Genomic DNA, 16,844 nt, shown 5'->3' with positions numbered 1-16,844 from the left:
AGTATCCCTACCTTAGAGGTTCAGGAGGACAACCAACATTCTTTTTTTCTTTTTCTTCTTTTTCTCCTCGCAAGATTTCACTCCAGCGGCTCATTATTTCAGCTTAGCAGATGGGAACACTGAGGTGAACAGCAATTTCTCCAAGGTCGGCCAACAAGAAGGTACAGGCTGAGATGGAATTTGAATCTTAAGTTTCAGTCCTGGGCCTTTGGCATAGTGTTTATGCATTTATCTATTTTGGCAGACCTATCAATGTTTTGTTTGTGATGCCTTTATTTATGCTCCCTCCACAACTTTTTGACTTCTCATTTACCCACATGGCTGAACCCTGGAAAAGTTTCTCTCCCTTCATTTCTCCCCCTTCATTTTAACTAAGTCAAAACCCTCCTGATAGAACAGGAAGGAAGATGTTAAGTGAATAAATTCAACCATGAATACTTTCCCATAAATAACTACTGCAAGATTGAGAAAAGATATGTGTGAGAAAAGCTGCTGTGAAAATAATAGCTAACTCCAGACTCTAAGGAATCTCAGAGCAAGGAATACTGAGAGCTTCCTTAGAAAATATATATATAAATGCAATGCATTTCTCTGCCAGACTTATTTAAAAAACCCTCCAACCCTCTCAAGTTTATTCCTAACCTCTTATAGGAGGGTGATGAAAATGTCCAGCAGGTGGCAATATATTAACACACTGTGTTTTTTGTATTATTTCAGAACTTTGGTTGAAGAATATTTAGGATCATACTTAAAAATTTAGGCTTACTGATGCAAAAGGATGTTGATTATATTGTATCAGATTTTTAAAAATAAACTTTATTACCAAAGTGTTTTAGATCATTTTAACTTGCAGCTTCAAACTAGTGCTTGTACTGTGGTACCTTGGTTCCTGAACAGCTTAGTTGCCAAACAAATCGCCTCCTGAACACCTCAAACCCGGAAGTAAGTGTTCCAGTTTGCGAACATTTTCAGAAGCCGAATGTCCAACGCGGCTTCTGCTTGAATGCAGGAAGCTCCTGCAGCCAATCGGAAACCGCGCCTTGGTTTTCAAACCGTTTCAGGAGTCGAACGGGCTCTCGGAACACATTAAGTTTGAGAACCAAGATACCACTGTACTTGGATTTAAGTAGATTTAGTCTAAGTAAACTATAATTGATTTTAAAATTCCATGTTCTAGTTTATGAAGTGGGCTATAAAGGACTGGACAAAAAAGGACTGGCATTCATTCTGTGTTCTTTATTTCACTTCAAATTTGTTTGGACTAGACTTTGGATATTGCATATTTTCAGATGCCGCATAGTTCTTTAAAGTAAATTTATGGCAATTATTTCACAAATAAAATATAACTATCAAGTTCTTTGGGAAGTATTGTCAAATAGGTGGAAATTAAAACTGGGTAACTAAACCCAATATGTATCAGTCATCTAGCTCTGTATCTTAATCCCCTAAATCACTTCTGACATATTTGTGACTATGTTTCCACTGTGGCTTGACACTGATAACAATGAGCATGGATGCTGGCCTCTCTAGACATTCTCTGCTGTATATGAATTATTATCAACCTTGCAAAAGCGATGTGTCAGATTGTTTGGGAGTCTTATTGACTGTCTAGCCAGGTGTTTAATGTTGCTGGTGCACTTCGCAGGGGGAACTGACAGGAAGCAAAAGAAGTAAAGTCTCAAAATAGTATTGAAAAATGTTAAAAACCTTGCTTAAAGTTCTGAGACTTTGCTTAATCTTCTTTGTGAAAGAATGAAATGCTCAACGCAGGTGGTAAGGTCAGGTAGCCTGCTGTCTTTTCAGTTAATAACTCCACTGGACTACTCACAAGTGAAATTCAGATCTATCCCGAAGTATTAGGAATATATAATATGGGGAATGGATTAACTGATTGTGAATATGCTGCAGCACAAGCTAGAAAATTGCAGATTCAAGTTTTTCCTTCCCTAGCAACATGAAATTGGAAAGAGAAGCAGAAATGGGGGGTGAAGGGAGTAATCAGACTTTCTTATATCAAAGTTCAATATTTTAAATGAAAACTGGGAATCTTGAATATTATGGTTCATTGGGCGAGGGCAGACTGCCCTTTCCCCATGGATGCCCATGGCAGTGGATTGACCACAAGGAAGGTAATGAAGATAGACATTGTTACCCAACCCCATTTAATAACCATTTGTTGAGAAAATGGGACTCATGAGGCAAGATGCTTGAATATATAGCAGTAAAGATTTATTTGTGAAAAGGCATGCTTAGGATATGATAATATACATCAATATTTTCAATACCATTTTGTTGCCTCTGTGTTGTGAAGAGAAAATCACAATAAACTCAAGTGATCTGTGGGCAGACAAATCAAGTCATTGGTTGCGCCAGACCCTCCAGCAGGGGTAACACACATGGTGCCCTCCATATGCTTTTTTAGACTACTCTCCCATCATTCCTGACCATTTTATTGATATGAGTAGTATGCACATTTATACATAATATAAATAATGAGCTCTCATAAGGATGATTCTTTAAAACATGAGGCCACTGTAATACTGAAACTTCATTCCTTCTGATGACAGTATAAATATATACATTGGCTACAAACAATAAAAATCTGACTGACAGGCTGACATATATATATGAAGAAGGGAGGGTGAAACATGAATGTAAGATAACTGATCCTGACTGAAAACTGAAAGTATTGTCTCTTAGCTGCATGGATATATTTCTAGCTGTGCTACTATGCAAGTAAGCATCCTTTTATGCTGTCTTCATATGAAAAACAGAAGCAAAGTCTTGGGAGGACAGAGAGAAAAGGTTCTAAGCAAATATAAATTGGTTCAAGGTTGAACTCCAGAAGGAACCTGGGGAAGCAAGGGGCCAAGTGTGCTGATTTCTAAAGTTGTACTTCTATGCAAAATGGAACAAAAGCTTGAAAGGCAAGCAAGGGCTTAAGTGGTTTAGAGGATGAAGCTGAAGGACTTGTGCTTTGTTCCTATGGTGATATGACCTATCCCAAGGTAAGATGTTTTAACTATTGCAGAGATTAAAGTACTACACTGAGTTAGTTATGCTACCGTGTTGTGGAAAGCTGCTTTATGGAGTGAACATAAGGACATAAGACAAGGCCTCCTGGAACAGACCAAAGGCCCATCACAGTCCAGCATCCTGTTCTCACAGTGGCCAGCCAGATCCCTGTGCGAAAGCAGGCAAGCAGGACACCGGAGGGAGATTTAGGGGAGCGCAACCAGTTCTCACTGGGCACTGAGTCAAGAGTACACTGTGAGGTACACCACAACAATGACGAACAATGGAAGTTGAGAGGTGGTTGTGGTCTGCTGAATTTTGGCATCGCACAGGGCACTGCTGAAATTTGAAAGCCCAAAGTCCACAACAACACCCTCCCTACTTGTGCTTCCCAGCAAGTGGTATTTAGAGGTATACTGGGCTTTTTATAGTGGAGATTACACATAGCCATCACAACAAGTAGCCATTGGTAGCCTTATCGTCCATAAGTGTCATTTTAGAGGGATAGATGAGCACTAAGCCTGTAAAAATTACTCTTCAGTGGCTCAAAATGGGCAGGTGGGGCACCAGTGATGTCATAACCACCATGGGCCCATGAGATTCAGGCAAGTCGCATCCCATACAGTCACAATTACAACAAATGCTCTAGAATGGATAGGAGCAAATCACATTTTTCCCAGTGGCAAAACATTGCAGTTCAAGTGTTGGGAATATGCTGTTTTCCCTGTTATCGAAAAACACTGCCTGGAGAAAAGACTTTTGTTTTTCAAAATTGAGAAACCTATTATCCGGAAAGGCCTTTAGGTGCAAGTTGGCTGCTGAAGGTGTTATGTCACTGTTCATCTTTTTTGATGCTACAGATCAACACTTGCTGCTCTCCTGGAACTTGCTGATATCTGTTGACCCCCAAAGTGCTTGGAAGCAGGCAGGTGGGCTGTTGATAACATCAGGTTGGTCTAATCTGTGGAGAGCTGTGTTGCTGCATGGACAGAAGGTTTTGAGGACTGAATGTTTATGTAACTTGGCTCAAGTTCAAACTGCTGCAAGAGTCCACTAGGACCTAGCAACTAGGAAATCCCATTTGGATTGAATGGAGCTAGTGCAAGACAGTTGATCTCTTATATCCCTCTGGAACACCTATCTGTTTCAAGGGGATATTCAGAGGAGAAATTTGAGGTGCATTTGTTATGGCCAGAGGGCCTGGGATTTTTAGAAATTAGAACCTGGATGCGGAATATGCTTAATAGAGTTTATTGTTCCGATTCCTCCCTCATATATAGCCCACAAAAAGACTCCCGTACTTCCTTCTAGAATTATCCTTCCCGTCTCTAGGACAGACTAGCTAGCTTCTGACTCTGAAGTACAGGTTTGGATCAATGAATGGCTCTGTCACAAACATTGTGGTGAAGCTGATTGTGCCCACTGCTCATGTGGTAATTGGTATTGATGCGGTAATTGGTACACAACATTTAGAAGACATCTGAAAGCAGCCCTGTATTGGGAAGTTTTTAATGTTTGACGTTTTTATATGTACCGTAAGCCGCCCAGAGTGCCTGGGGAAACCCAGCCAGATGGGCCGGGGTATAAATAATAAAATTGTTATTATTATTACTACTGGCTTTCTTACCTTTCAAGAAGCACAGGATTACAACACTGTTTTCTGTTCAGTTGTTACACAGGATGTGACAGCCTGTTGTTTAGAAAAGTCAGCCATGGGAAGAAATCAGAAATTATTTTTATCACACCCTTAGTTGTGTATTATTTCAGATTCCTTGCAAGCAACTGCATGGCAACCGCTGCATGGTGGCCTTTGGAAACCACTCCTTTTCTTTGGAAAATGCATCTCTGTGCTGAGCATTGAATTTGGAGTGACCTTCTTGCCATGCAAGAAAGCCTAGTGTGGAACCCTAACCCTGCAAGCCCTTCAAAAGCAACTGCCTGCCACAGCTTCTCTGTTTTGATCTTTACTGGATTTCAGTAAAACTGATGTAGGGGTTTCCACTAGGCATAAGGTAAAAGAATCGGTTTCTATGGAAATCCATTCAGCACTATTATATTCCCTAACTACTGCTTTGTGGAACATTTTGCAGAAATTTGAATAACTGTTAATTTAATAGCATTCATGAAGTGTGTCTGACTGCCATGCAGCTGCTATGGACTTCATGTTACCCAGTTAATAGCCTGTTTTCTTTCAGTGTGATTTAACAGCAGGATCAAGAGAACTGGAACATGGGAGAGGGAAGAGAGTTCAAGGCTTTTTAAATAGTTTAGTGTTGTATTTGAATGAGCCCTTCGTTGGTGCATCCATCTCAAACCAGTTTACTCTGGGGAAAGAGGGAAGTGCATATTATTCATTTCAAATCCTAAGGCAATCATGGCAAGAAATATCAATGCCAACTTTTCCACAAAAATGCATTCGTCTCTAACCTCTTTCTTGGTTTATGTGAAAGGAATGAACAGCATATTGTTACTACAGTTTTTAAATTTACTTTTTGCATACCTACCTTCTATGGTGCTTTGTAGTTGGGACGGGCAACTGTCCTCCTGTTCACACCTAAATGAGTCAGTGCTTTGCATGTCTTCCAAGCAAATGCTTACCAAGCCTCAAGGACCCTTCAGAAGTGTCTTCTCCCACCAAGTCAAAGAAACTTAACCCCAGGCACAGGGGGAGACAAAGACAATGGGCACTTACCTAATTCTCTGGATCACCTTTTCCTGCAAGATAATGGCTTACCCCAATCCTGCTCAAAAATATTCAAGGAGGGGTATTCAAAAGTACATGGTCAAGAAACCCTACTTAAAAGTCAGGCTATCTATTCCTTATAAGGGTTCAGTTCATTGGCCTTCAGCCTTCTCTGGTGCAGATGTTAACAAGGAACAGAATGTGACTGATGGCCACAGGTGCTGGTGAATTTCCAGCTGTGAACACATATTGGAACATAAAGATTCTGGAAAATGTTTCTTGGTGTGCCACCAGCACTGCAGTTTTTATACCGAGGCTTACCTAAAAAATAGGGCCTTAAGGTAAAGTCCAGGAGTTTTCATTAATGTGCCACAGCGTGACACTGTCACCTCAAGTACCCAAAGGACTTAGACCATACATAATTCAGACCACAGCTGAATGTGTTTCTCAAGGATGATACACAATGTAGTTGCCTGTAAATAAATTGGATAAACTGGAGAGCATGTTATTCATTGGCAAGCTGTGTTGTCTGGCCTGACTTGGATATTCCACATTAAAATTAGTTTTCTGATGTGGCTGCACCCTTGTAAAAATTGATTTATTGTATTTCAGAGGTTTTTACAGTGTATTTTGTCTGTGGCCTCTCATTCTGCAGGGTGAATTTATAGCAGGGTGGGTTTAATTTATAACTGCTGCTATAGGAGGAATTCCAAACGGATGCCTAAACAAGCCATGCTTATTGGGGGTCAGAAAGGACTTCTCACCCCCCCTTCCTGCTTCCTTTCCGAAATCAAAGAGCTCCACAAGTTAAATGTTTGGTTTTGTTGACATTTTTGACTGATCCCACTATACTTAGAGGAGACATGCAAATCAGTTGTGCAACTCACCTCACCTCTTTGATCCACTGCTTGTTCTAGGTATGTGAGGGTGTTTCATCAAACTCACTGGGACTCTGGGATGCAGATTCAGTCGCACTTAGCTCAGTCTGCTGTTGCCTTACCTGCTGCAATGGGGTAAGATTTGCTAGCGACTGCTGGTCTGTAACAAGTAGAAGCACAAATTGCTCGTTCTGCAATTATATCAGAATTTGACCAATGAAGGCATGAAGCAGCAACTCTTGAGGGCATGATGATTATTACTCCTGTGCAATTGCCATCCATTGCTTGTTCCTCCTCTTCCTCTTCCGGTCCACCTCCCCACCCAGACTGACCTGATAGTGCACAGCCACCAGTAAAAGCACAGCATCCACCTGCCCTATTGGGAGGAAAAGGCACAATGCACAGGTCTCCCAAAATCACAATTGCAACATTTGTGGGGCTTTGAGGAAAATATCTGGAATATGAACCCTGTTAGCCTATAGCTGCTGCTTTGTGGGTGGGTGGAGAATGGTTAGAAAAGTGTTATGTACTGAAGTTTTCACCCTGGGCCAGCAGGGGGATACTGTAGATAGTTTTCACTCAGGTCCACATATGCAAATAAGGGCTTGAAAGTGACGTTCAGTGATTGGATAGTTACAGAAAGTGGTTACTGTTGCGTTCTAGTGGAGCTCTAAATAAGCAGGCTGGCTGAACCCTTCAGCTCAGTTCTGTTCTGGCCTGTGAATAAACAAGAGCTGTTTGAAGAATCGCTGTCTCGTCTGATATGTTCACCCACAACTTAACAAAATGGAAGTCCCGATAGCCTATTTTCTTGCTATCTTTACAACAACAACAACAAAGATGCTCGGCTTAGGAAAGATGAGAGTTGTCCCCTCCCCCGTTCTTTATAAAAACTTGATAAGGTAAAGCAAAACAAGAGCAGCCGCCAAAATGTTCTTCTGTGGTTCTGCGCTGCAATGATTCATTTTATTTCCACTGACTATACTGTCTGTTTGGGTACACACAAATTAATGCCTCATTTGGGAGCACTTGCCTCCTGACAGCTGAGAGAGAGAGAGAGGGAGAGAAGAATATGTTCACAAGTGTTAGGACCTGAAATATAAGGAATGTGCAGGAACAATAAATGTCTGCAGATGCTGATAGCTCCTCTGGAGCATGTTTGGCTTAGGAAGCCTCTGTGAAATCAGGACTTGAGTTTCCCAAACTTAACATGTTGGTGTTCCCATGGAGCAAAATCTCCTCCTTACTTCCAGCTGCTCAGTTGCGATGCAGCTAAAAATATATCATGACCTCCCATAGTGTTCCCTTTCTTATGCCAGCGACTGATGGAGATGTTCCAGGGGAATGCGATCAGTAAGTGGGAAACTGTGGAAAGTATTGTATTATTGTGATGTACCTTGATAAGAGGGAGGCTGGTGTGGGAAGGGATCCCAGGCTCTTAAAATGTTTTTTAAGTGTACCGCTGTGGTTTTTCATTATTATTAATATTATTGTGTTTTTGCTTGTGTCACTGAAGGAGGTGGGAGGAAGGAAACAGTGCTGGGGAAGGGACACATAAAAACACAGAGAAGAAGCAGGGAGTTACAGGGAGTTACTGAAGTATGGAAGCATCCTGGGTTGCAGTGTGTCCCCTCTGGAAATCTGATGTGGGGTAGAGGATCTGCTGATAGAAGTGCCCTGCTGCTGTCTTCCACCTGTGCTCACCTTTGAATAAATCAAATAGTGCAAGCATGCCATAAGTCTCCAGTGATCTTATCTCCTCCTAAGGAAATCAGGACCTGTTGCCCCTGGAATGTCTCACCATTCAGAAGTCAGGAGCACATAGCAACTGCAGTCAGAGAAGAGTTCCTCCATTATCGAGCTGATACTTGCTATGCTGCTTCAACTGTGACTCAGGTGCCAGGGACCCTGAGAAATACAATTTTGGGGGCATTTGGATCTTACAGAAGCTCTGAATATAGGTGGTATGTGAGTGGCGTGCAATATCATTTCAGTTTCACTCAGAAAAGCGAAGCCATTTCCTCAGCTCGTATAGCTGAGCCCAACTGTGAATAAAGCCCATAATGTTTAACCCTTTAGTATATGGTGCAGTTATCTGAATAAGTGCGAGGCTAAATGAAATGTTATCAACTACGGTGTAGTTATCTGAATAAGTGCGAGGCTAAATGAAATGTTATCAACGCCGGCCTACGGATTCGACATGCTCTGTGACTACTGAATAACAAGTGTGACCTGAGATAAGCAGTCTACAGTGCATTGTGCAAAAAAAGCTTGCCCTCCTTGGTTCCCAGCTTCATGTTACAGGGAAGGCTGTGCACATGAGTGACTGGCCATGCCTACTGCTACTCTTGCAGTTGATCCGTTAACTCTAGAGCCTCAATAGGAAGGACTGTAGCCAGGGCCATCTTTAGCCTATGCGCTGCCAGTGTGCAAAGATCCACCCAACGCCCCCAAATTTAGTGCTGCCCACGTCTATAGCCAGGATATACTTCTCCGCGGTTGCAGGTGAGGCCATGGCGATGGCAGTGACCTGCTCTTCTGAGTCTCGCTGCCATCGCCCCTCAAGAACTGGGCACCCGAGCTCCACAAAGGCGCACAGCTTCACATCCAGGCACTTTTAAAATCTCCCCAGGAGGAGGAAGGAGAAGAAGAGGGACGCAGCAGCCGCTCCGACGGCGGGCGAGAGAGCAAAGCCTCTCCGTGCAAGCATGACTCTGGGGAGGAGAAAGCAGCCAGGGTGGAGACGGCAGCGGTGGACGGCTTTGAATGTCAGCTTTGATCAAAATTATTTATTATTAGATAGTTTTATTTAGATATTATTTAGATATTAGATAGTTAAGAGCTTAGGCTGCTTCAGTGGCAGGTGCCGGGCGCCCCCCAGAATTCAGAACCCGGGTGCCCTGCACCCCTTGCACCCCCGGGTAAAGATGGCCGTGACTGTACCTCAGAAGGAGACTATCTGCTTTGCGTGCAGATGATCCCAGGCAGGACAGGGAAAGGCACTGGTCTGAAACTTTGGAGACTGCTGCCAGTCAGTGTAGAGGAAGAAGAGTTTGGATTTGATATCCCGCTTTATCACTACCCGAAGGAGTCTCAAAGCGGCTAACATTTTCCTTTCCCTTCCTCCTCCACAACAAACACTCTGTGAGGTGAGTGGGGCTGAGAGACTTCAGAGAAGTGTGACTAGCCCAAGGTCACCCAGCAGCTGCATGTGGAGGAGCGGGGAAGTGAACCCAGTTCCCCACCACACTGTAGACAATGCTGAGCTTGAGAGGCCTATGCTCTGACACAGAATAAGGCAACTTTGCATGTCTACATTCACTTGATATTTTGGGGGTACAGCAGGTCAGATAGCCAAAGGTAAACCCCAATTTAAACGAAACAGTGGTTTGCCTTTAAAGCAGTAAGAATGCTCTGAAGAAAATACTCAACAAATCTTTGACGATGTACAGAGGTGTATTTATGGTGTCTGTCACTCCTGGACAGAATAGATTTGTTGCCACCACCCACTCTTCCAGAAGTCACTTTGCCTTCCCTTGCCCAGGAATCCAAGTCTGCTTTTTCTTTTTCTTGAAGCCCCCACAGGTCTGTTGGCCTTTTCTCCTTTAGTATTTCCTTCACCAGTCCCTTGCAATAAGAATCTCTTGTTGTCCCTTTCAATCTGACACGGCTCTCACCCATACATGCATATAATCACTTGTTGGATGCCGATTGTATTCTTGTGTATTGGCCAGGCAGTTGACCATCACTAAGCAACATAATTTGAAGAAGTAATTCAGGTGCAGATCGTAGCTTGGGTCATAAATATGATGGAACTCAAAAACGCAGATTGGTTTTCTTCTTTTTCTCCCTTCCTTTTATTTTTACCAGGGCTTTGTTGGGAAGACAAAACAATTCACAAAAAGACAATAAAGGTAAAGAAGTACTCTTATGAGTAGAGTTGGAAAACTTCATTCATCTACAGTTTTGTACACGTTACTAAATATTCAGCAAGTATAACTCATTTGTTAGCTGGAGACCTTCTCTTGTCCAAACCTGGAAGATTGGCTCTGCTTCATTTCATAGACTTGGTTTTCATTCTGTCATGCCACATGTTTCCTTCCCCGATGGGGCCATTACTCCTTTTCAGAAGAAAACTGCCTTATTCCAGGTTACCATTCTGTTTGTCCATCTAGGCCAGGCATGTCCAAAATCCATTTTGGGGGCCTAATCCAGCCCGTCGGTCGATTTAATCTGGCCCACATGGCAGTATATACCCTCCGGTAAAATCCTTAAGAAAGCTCAACAACTTTGGCAGTTATCTATCAGGGGATCTCCAGTATTTTAGGCAAAAGTCTTTCCCATCACCTTTCACCTGATCCTTCCTACCCGGAAGGACTAGCAGCTGAACCCAAGACCTTCTGCATGCCAAGCATGTGCTCTCCCACTATGGTTGGAGAGGATGCATTATGGTAAGGAAGAGAGAAGAGTACAAGAATCTGGCAGAAGCATTTGGCTTTATATAGTGCAGGCAGAAATAACACCTTTTCTCTTGCTTGCAGCCCCCCTGAATTAAAACCTCTAATTTTATTAGATGCCTGCCTACCAAAAATTGTCCCCAAGTTTGACCTTTTATTTCAAAATGTTTATTAAAAATGTTTCTAAAAAGGCACATTTTTTTTTAACCCATTTGTGTTATTTGTCATCAACGCTGAATATTAATTAAAAAGCTAATGGGTGTTACTAAATGTCACCCACTAACCAGATGACCAGTGGCTGTTAGAGAGTCTTATCCTTCCATGATAGCAAGAGATCCATCCCAACTGGCAGCTTCTCTGCTTTGTATTCTTTTCTTTTCTTTTCTCTCCCCCAAGTGAAAATTGTAATTGTAAAATGTGTGAGCCACTCAAAGCCCCTAGGATAAGGTTGAGAAAGGAATACAAATGGAAAAGATCAAGCTTTTAAAACCAGAATAGCTAGCTCCGTTCAATTTACATAAAGTTTTCAATTGATTCCATATTGGGTAGTAGGGAAGGATCTTGGATACAGAAATGCATATATGTAGTTCTACTGTGAGCATCCACAAGCACCTGCCTGCCCGACAGATTGTTGGTCTGTCAGCTTTTCAATTGGGGGAGCTTATGGGTCTGAAGCCAAACCTCATTCCTGCACTCGGATAGAAAAGGTAGGGTTTAACAATAATTTCCCCCATGGTAACAGGATATCTTAATTATGACATGTTTTAGTGAATGTAGAGTTCCTTTTGCCAGAACAAAACATGCTCAGAATTTTCCCAAAGTGTAACATTTCTCCTCTCTAGCTAGCCAAAGCTGTGATTATTTAAATAGGTGTAAATTACTGAGACAGGAATGTTACAGTGTTCCGCAAAGTTGTCAAGTGATTCTGCAAGCTTTGCACACTCGATCTCCATGGATAGAGAATATTTCTTCAATAAAAAAAGGCTACTGCTTGCTGAAACTAGCTTTCTGCCAGATGGGAAATAGCTCACATAAAGCGCACCTCAATATATAGAATGATGGTGCAATGCACAGATTTCCAAAGACTATTCTTTCAGAAATTGATCCTTTCGCCCTCCCTTTTGCCCTTGACAAGGAGAATACAAACATCCTCAGCATTGGCACCAGTAATTTTGCAAGTTGAAACAGCATCTTGCCTTCCATGATGGCAGGGCCAGCTCTACTATTAGTAGGATGAAGTAGTTGCTTCAGGCGGTAGATGCTGGTGGGAGTAGCTGCGAGTCATTGGAGGGCAGAGCTGTGTGTGCCAAGTGGTCTGGCCTTTGCCCCTTAAGCTATAGGGGAAGGGCATTAGGTCAGTGGTAGAGGACCCATTTTAAGATTGTAAAAACCATATGATTCAGCCTTTTAATGAATCACACAAAAGGCCCATCTAGTCTATTGTGCCATTCTCACCATGGCCAGCCACACATGTCCATGGGGAGCCCACAAGCAGACCCTAAGCACAATGGCACACACATCGCCTCTGATTTCCAGCAGCTGGTGTTCAGAGACATACGTTCTGCATGCAGAAGGTCCCAGGTTCAATTCTAAGCATCTCCAAATAGGACTGAGAGAGGCACCAGTCTAAAACTTTGGGGAGTCACTGCCAGTCAGCACTGAGCTAGATGGATTGGTGTTCTAATTCAGCATCAGGCAACCTCTACTATGCCCAATTTCTGCCTTAAGCCAATTAAAGCCCCATTAAAGTGGTATTCTGGGAAAATATCTATAACGAATTGAAAAAGATGTTTAGATTTTCATTTGGGGGAAAACCAGAATCCTTTCTCCTAGGTATCACGTCAGAGGAAATAAAAAGAACGGTCAGACCAATGTTTATGTATGCAACTACGGTGGCCAGGTTATTGATTGCCAAAAATTGGAAAAGCAACAGCGTCCCAACTAAAACAGACTGGTCATCTAAAATGATGGAATACTTCCATATTGCCGAACTAACACGGAGGATAAGAGGAGATACGGTACAAAAAGTGAATAAGGAGTGGGCTATCTTTAAGGAATACATCAAAATTTATGTGGAAAAAGTAGAATTTCTGACAGATATTGAGAGAATCCAGAAAATGATTAGAGTGAAAGGAGAGTGAAGTCAAGATAGAAGAAGAGATTAAATGTGTTTAATGAAATGTGTTTAAGCTAGTTGGAAAAATAAAGTAGAGTAACAAGAACGGCTGGAAGTCAAGTCGCTTGGTGGGTGTCCGTGTGGGGTAGGTGTGTAGGTATGTTGATATGTATAGTATAGGTAGGTATTATACAGAGTAATGTAGGTATGTTTTATGTTATGAAAATAAGGTAGTGTGTTGTGTATGTGTATTGTGTAAATGTATATGTATGTGTTTTATATGTTAATAAAATTAAACTTAAAAATTTAAAGAGAGATCAGCCCCATTAACGGGCCCATACTCCACCTCAGCGTGAAGGACTCCAAGGAGGCCCGGGACACTGCTGCTGCCGCTTTGCCGGTGAGTCTTGGGGAGGACCGCTCCCCCTGCAAGCCCATTCTCCACCTTGGGCCTGGGGGCGGGCCCCAGACTCCACCTCAGCATATAAGGCTCCACGGAGGCCTCGGAACATCGCTGCTGCCGCTTTGCCGTGCGTTTGTGGGGAGGGCTCTTCCCCCTGCAGGCCCACTCTCCACCAGGCCAGGGGGCGGGGCCCACGCTCACCACCGACGCAGCCTCGGGGACACTGGTGCTGCTCCAGCGGTTGTTGGAAGTGTTTTTATATGTTTTAAACTGTTTTTATTTTCTTGCTTTGTTGTACCACCATAAGCGGTGGTTTTTATCCATGTACTTTTATTTTGTTTTGATTTATTTTGGGTTGGGGTGGGGTGGTTGGGGAGTGGGGTGGGGATTGGTTTTGTTTTCATGTAATTGTTTTTGTTTGTTTGCTTTTATATTCTGTAAATGGAGGCAAGTATGAGGCTTGGGATTCCTACTGTGGAGGGGCGAGGGAGGTATGGCGGTGGGGGCAGATGTCATAGGCGAAGGGGATCGAGCTACGGATATGCTCGTACCCCTTCCAATCTGCGCCCCATCCCGAGAGACGAGGGTAGGGTGAGCAAGGATTACTCACCTCCGTCACTGGTGTTGTGCAATGCCAGGTCTATAGGCAACAAAACCGCCACCTTGTGTGATTTCTTCACCACGCAGGGGGTTGACCTGGCATGTGTGACTGAGACCTGGGTGCGCGAAGGGGATACTGTTACCCTACGAGAGATGGCGCCCCCGGGTTTCTCCGTCCTTCACCAGTCGCGGACTGTGGGCCGGGGGGGAGGGGTGGCGTTATTAATCCGGGAAGATTGTTCTTTCAGGGCTCTACCATCGCCATCGATCCCCGGCATTGAATGTGTTGGCCTAGTGTGGGGCTCCGAGGTGAGCTTGGCTGTCTGGCTGGTGTACCGGCCACCTAGCGCACCAGCAGCCACCCTGTCAGGCCTGCTGGAGGCGGTGGCCGGCTGGGCCTTGGAGTTCCCTAACCTATTGGTATTGGGGGACTTCAACATCCATGCTGATGCCACTCCCTCCTCACAGGCTCTGGACCTGGTGTCTTCCATGGCGACACTAGGGCTCTCCCAGTTTGTTTCGGGCCCCACACATCAAGCAGGCCACACGCTGGATTTGATCTTTGGCGTCGGTATAGATGTGATCATGTTTCCTTCGATGAAGGTGCCATGGTCTGATCACTATGCTCTGAAAGCCAGGATTGACGTTCCACCCCCACCCTGCTTGGGTGGCGAGCCAATTTGGGCTCGCCCGCAGAGGCTGATGGACCCTGCTAGATTCCGTCAAGCCTTGCGGGACCTTTCTCCCCCTGGCGACTCATTGACTGAGCTTGTTGAGGCCTGGAATACCCAGCTCCTGGCAGCCATCAATGAGATCGCACCTAAGCGCCCTCTGCGACCCCGCAGAAACCGGGCTCCCTGGTTTACCGAGGAGCTCCGGAAAATGAAGCGGGACCTCAGACGGCTAGAGCGAGTATGGCGGGGTGCCCGTGACGGAGCCTCAAGAACATCTTATAGGGTTTTTATGAAAACCTATGAGATGGCAGTGAAGGCCGCTAAAAAGTCCTACTTCTCGGCCTCCATTGCATCCGCTAGCTCTCGCCCGGCGCAATTATTTAGTATAATTCGGTCTTTAACGTCCCTCGAAGGACAGCCAAATTTAAATAACAATTTGACACACAGCTGTGAGGCATTTGCGAGCTTTTTTGCGGAGAAGGTCTTGTTGCTCCGCCATGACCTCCCTGCCAATTTGGATACAATAAAGGAACTGGAGGCCCCTCGACTGTCCTCGGGTTCAGTATTGGACCACTTTGACTGGATATCCCCAGCTGATGTAGACAGATTCCTCCGAGCTGGAAAGCCCACCACCTGTCCTCTCGACCCGTGCCCGTCCTGGCTGATTAGAGCGTGTCCAGAAGAGGTGCGGGCCCCCCTGGGGGATATCATCAATCTGTCCCTTGGCACCGGGACATTCCCAGGGGAACTGAAGGAGGCAGTGGTGCGCCCGCTCTTAAAGAAAACATCATTAGATCCCTTAGATCTATCCAATTACCGCCCGGTTTCGAATCTTCCATTCCTGGGTAAGGTGATTGAGAGAGCGGTTGCTGAACAGCTTGGTAGGTTTCTGGATGAAACATCAGCTCTGGATCCATTCCAGTCCGGCTTCCGCGCTGGTCATGGGACCGAGACGGCTCTGGTCGCCCTAACAGATGATCTCCGCAGGCAGCTGGATCGAGGCGGGTCGGGGCTGCTGATTCTTTTAGACCTGTCAGCAGCCTTCGACATGGTCGATCACGAACTCCTGGACCACCGCCTTGCCGACGTGGGGATTCAGGGCACAGTCCTTCAATGGCTGCGCTCGTTTCTCTCTGGTCGGGGACAGAGGGTGGCGCTTGGGGGGGAATTGTCATCCCGCCACTCCTTGGTGTGTGATGTGCCTCAGGGTGCAATACTCTCCCCGATGCTTTTTAACATCTTTATGCGCCCCCTCGCCCAGCTTGTCCGGAGTTTTGGGCTGGGCTGCCATCAGTATGCTGATGACACCCAACTCTATTTGTTGATGGACGGCCACCCGGACTCGGCCCCAGACACACTGATCAGATGCTTGGAGGCTGTGGCTGGATGGTTACATGGGAGCCGGCTGAAGTTAAATCCTTCGAAGACAGAGGTCCTCTGGCTGGGACGGGACGACATGGGACTGAGGGGGCAACTCCCATCTCTTGCGGGGGTGCAATTAGTGCCAGCACCGTCAGTTAAGAGTTTGGGTGTAATCTTCGATACCTCCCTCTCCATGGAGGCGCAGATTGCAGCTACAACAAAGGCGGCATTTTTTCATCTCCGCCAAGCTAAGCAGTTGGCTCCTTACCTCTCTCGCCCTGACCTAGCCACTGTGATCCACGCGACGGTCACCTCCAGACTGGATTATTGTAACTCGCTCTACGTGGGGCTGCCCTTGAGACTGACCCAGAAACTCCAGCGGGTGCAGAATGCCGCAGCGAGACTCCTTACGGGGTCTTCGCTTAGAGATCACATTCATCCGGTGCTATACCAGCTGCACTGGCTCCCGGTGGAGTACAGGATCAGGTTTAAGGTGCTGGTTTTAACCTTCAAAGCCCTATACGGCCTAGGGCCCTCGTACCTACGGGACCGCCTCTCCTGGTATGCCCCACAGAGGAACTTACGATCTTCAAATAAAAACACCTTGAGGGTCCCAGGCCTCAGAGAGGTTAGGCTGGCCTCAACTAGAGCCAGGG

The 16,844-nt window shown here is 44.9% G+C and overlaps 1 protein-coding gene across 3 annotated transcripts in view; it reads left to right on the top strand.

Moving 5' to 3' along the window:
• The window catches only part of CALCR (calcitonin receptor), a 151,955-nt gene that overhangs the window by 19,938 nt on the left and 115,173 nt on the right, over positions 1-16,844 (top strand). The window contains exons 1-2 of one of the 3 annotated variants that reach the window (XM_079948451.1): positions 7,884-7,929; positions 8,344-8,537. The exons of 1 other annotated variant lie outside the window; for it this stretch is intronic. The gene's annotated coding sequence lies outside the window, so the exon portion shown is untranslated. Of the gene's footprint in view, positions 1-7,844; positions 7,930-8,343; positions 8,538-16,844 lie in introns of those variants that run through there. One more of the 3 variants, XM_079948453.1, reaches the window with a different exon arrangement.

The sequence above is a fragment of the Podarcis cretensis genome, assembly GCF_951804945.1.
Source record: "Podarcis cretensis genome assembly, chromosome: 12".
NCBI classification, from domain to species: domain Eukaryota; kingdom Metazoa; phylum Chordata; class Lepidosauria; order Squamata; family Lacertidae; genus Podarcis; species Podarcis cretensis.
Note: the sequence above shows the minus strand (reverse complement) of the source record. Positions and strands in the feature narration are given on the sequence as shown.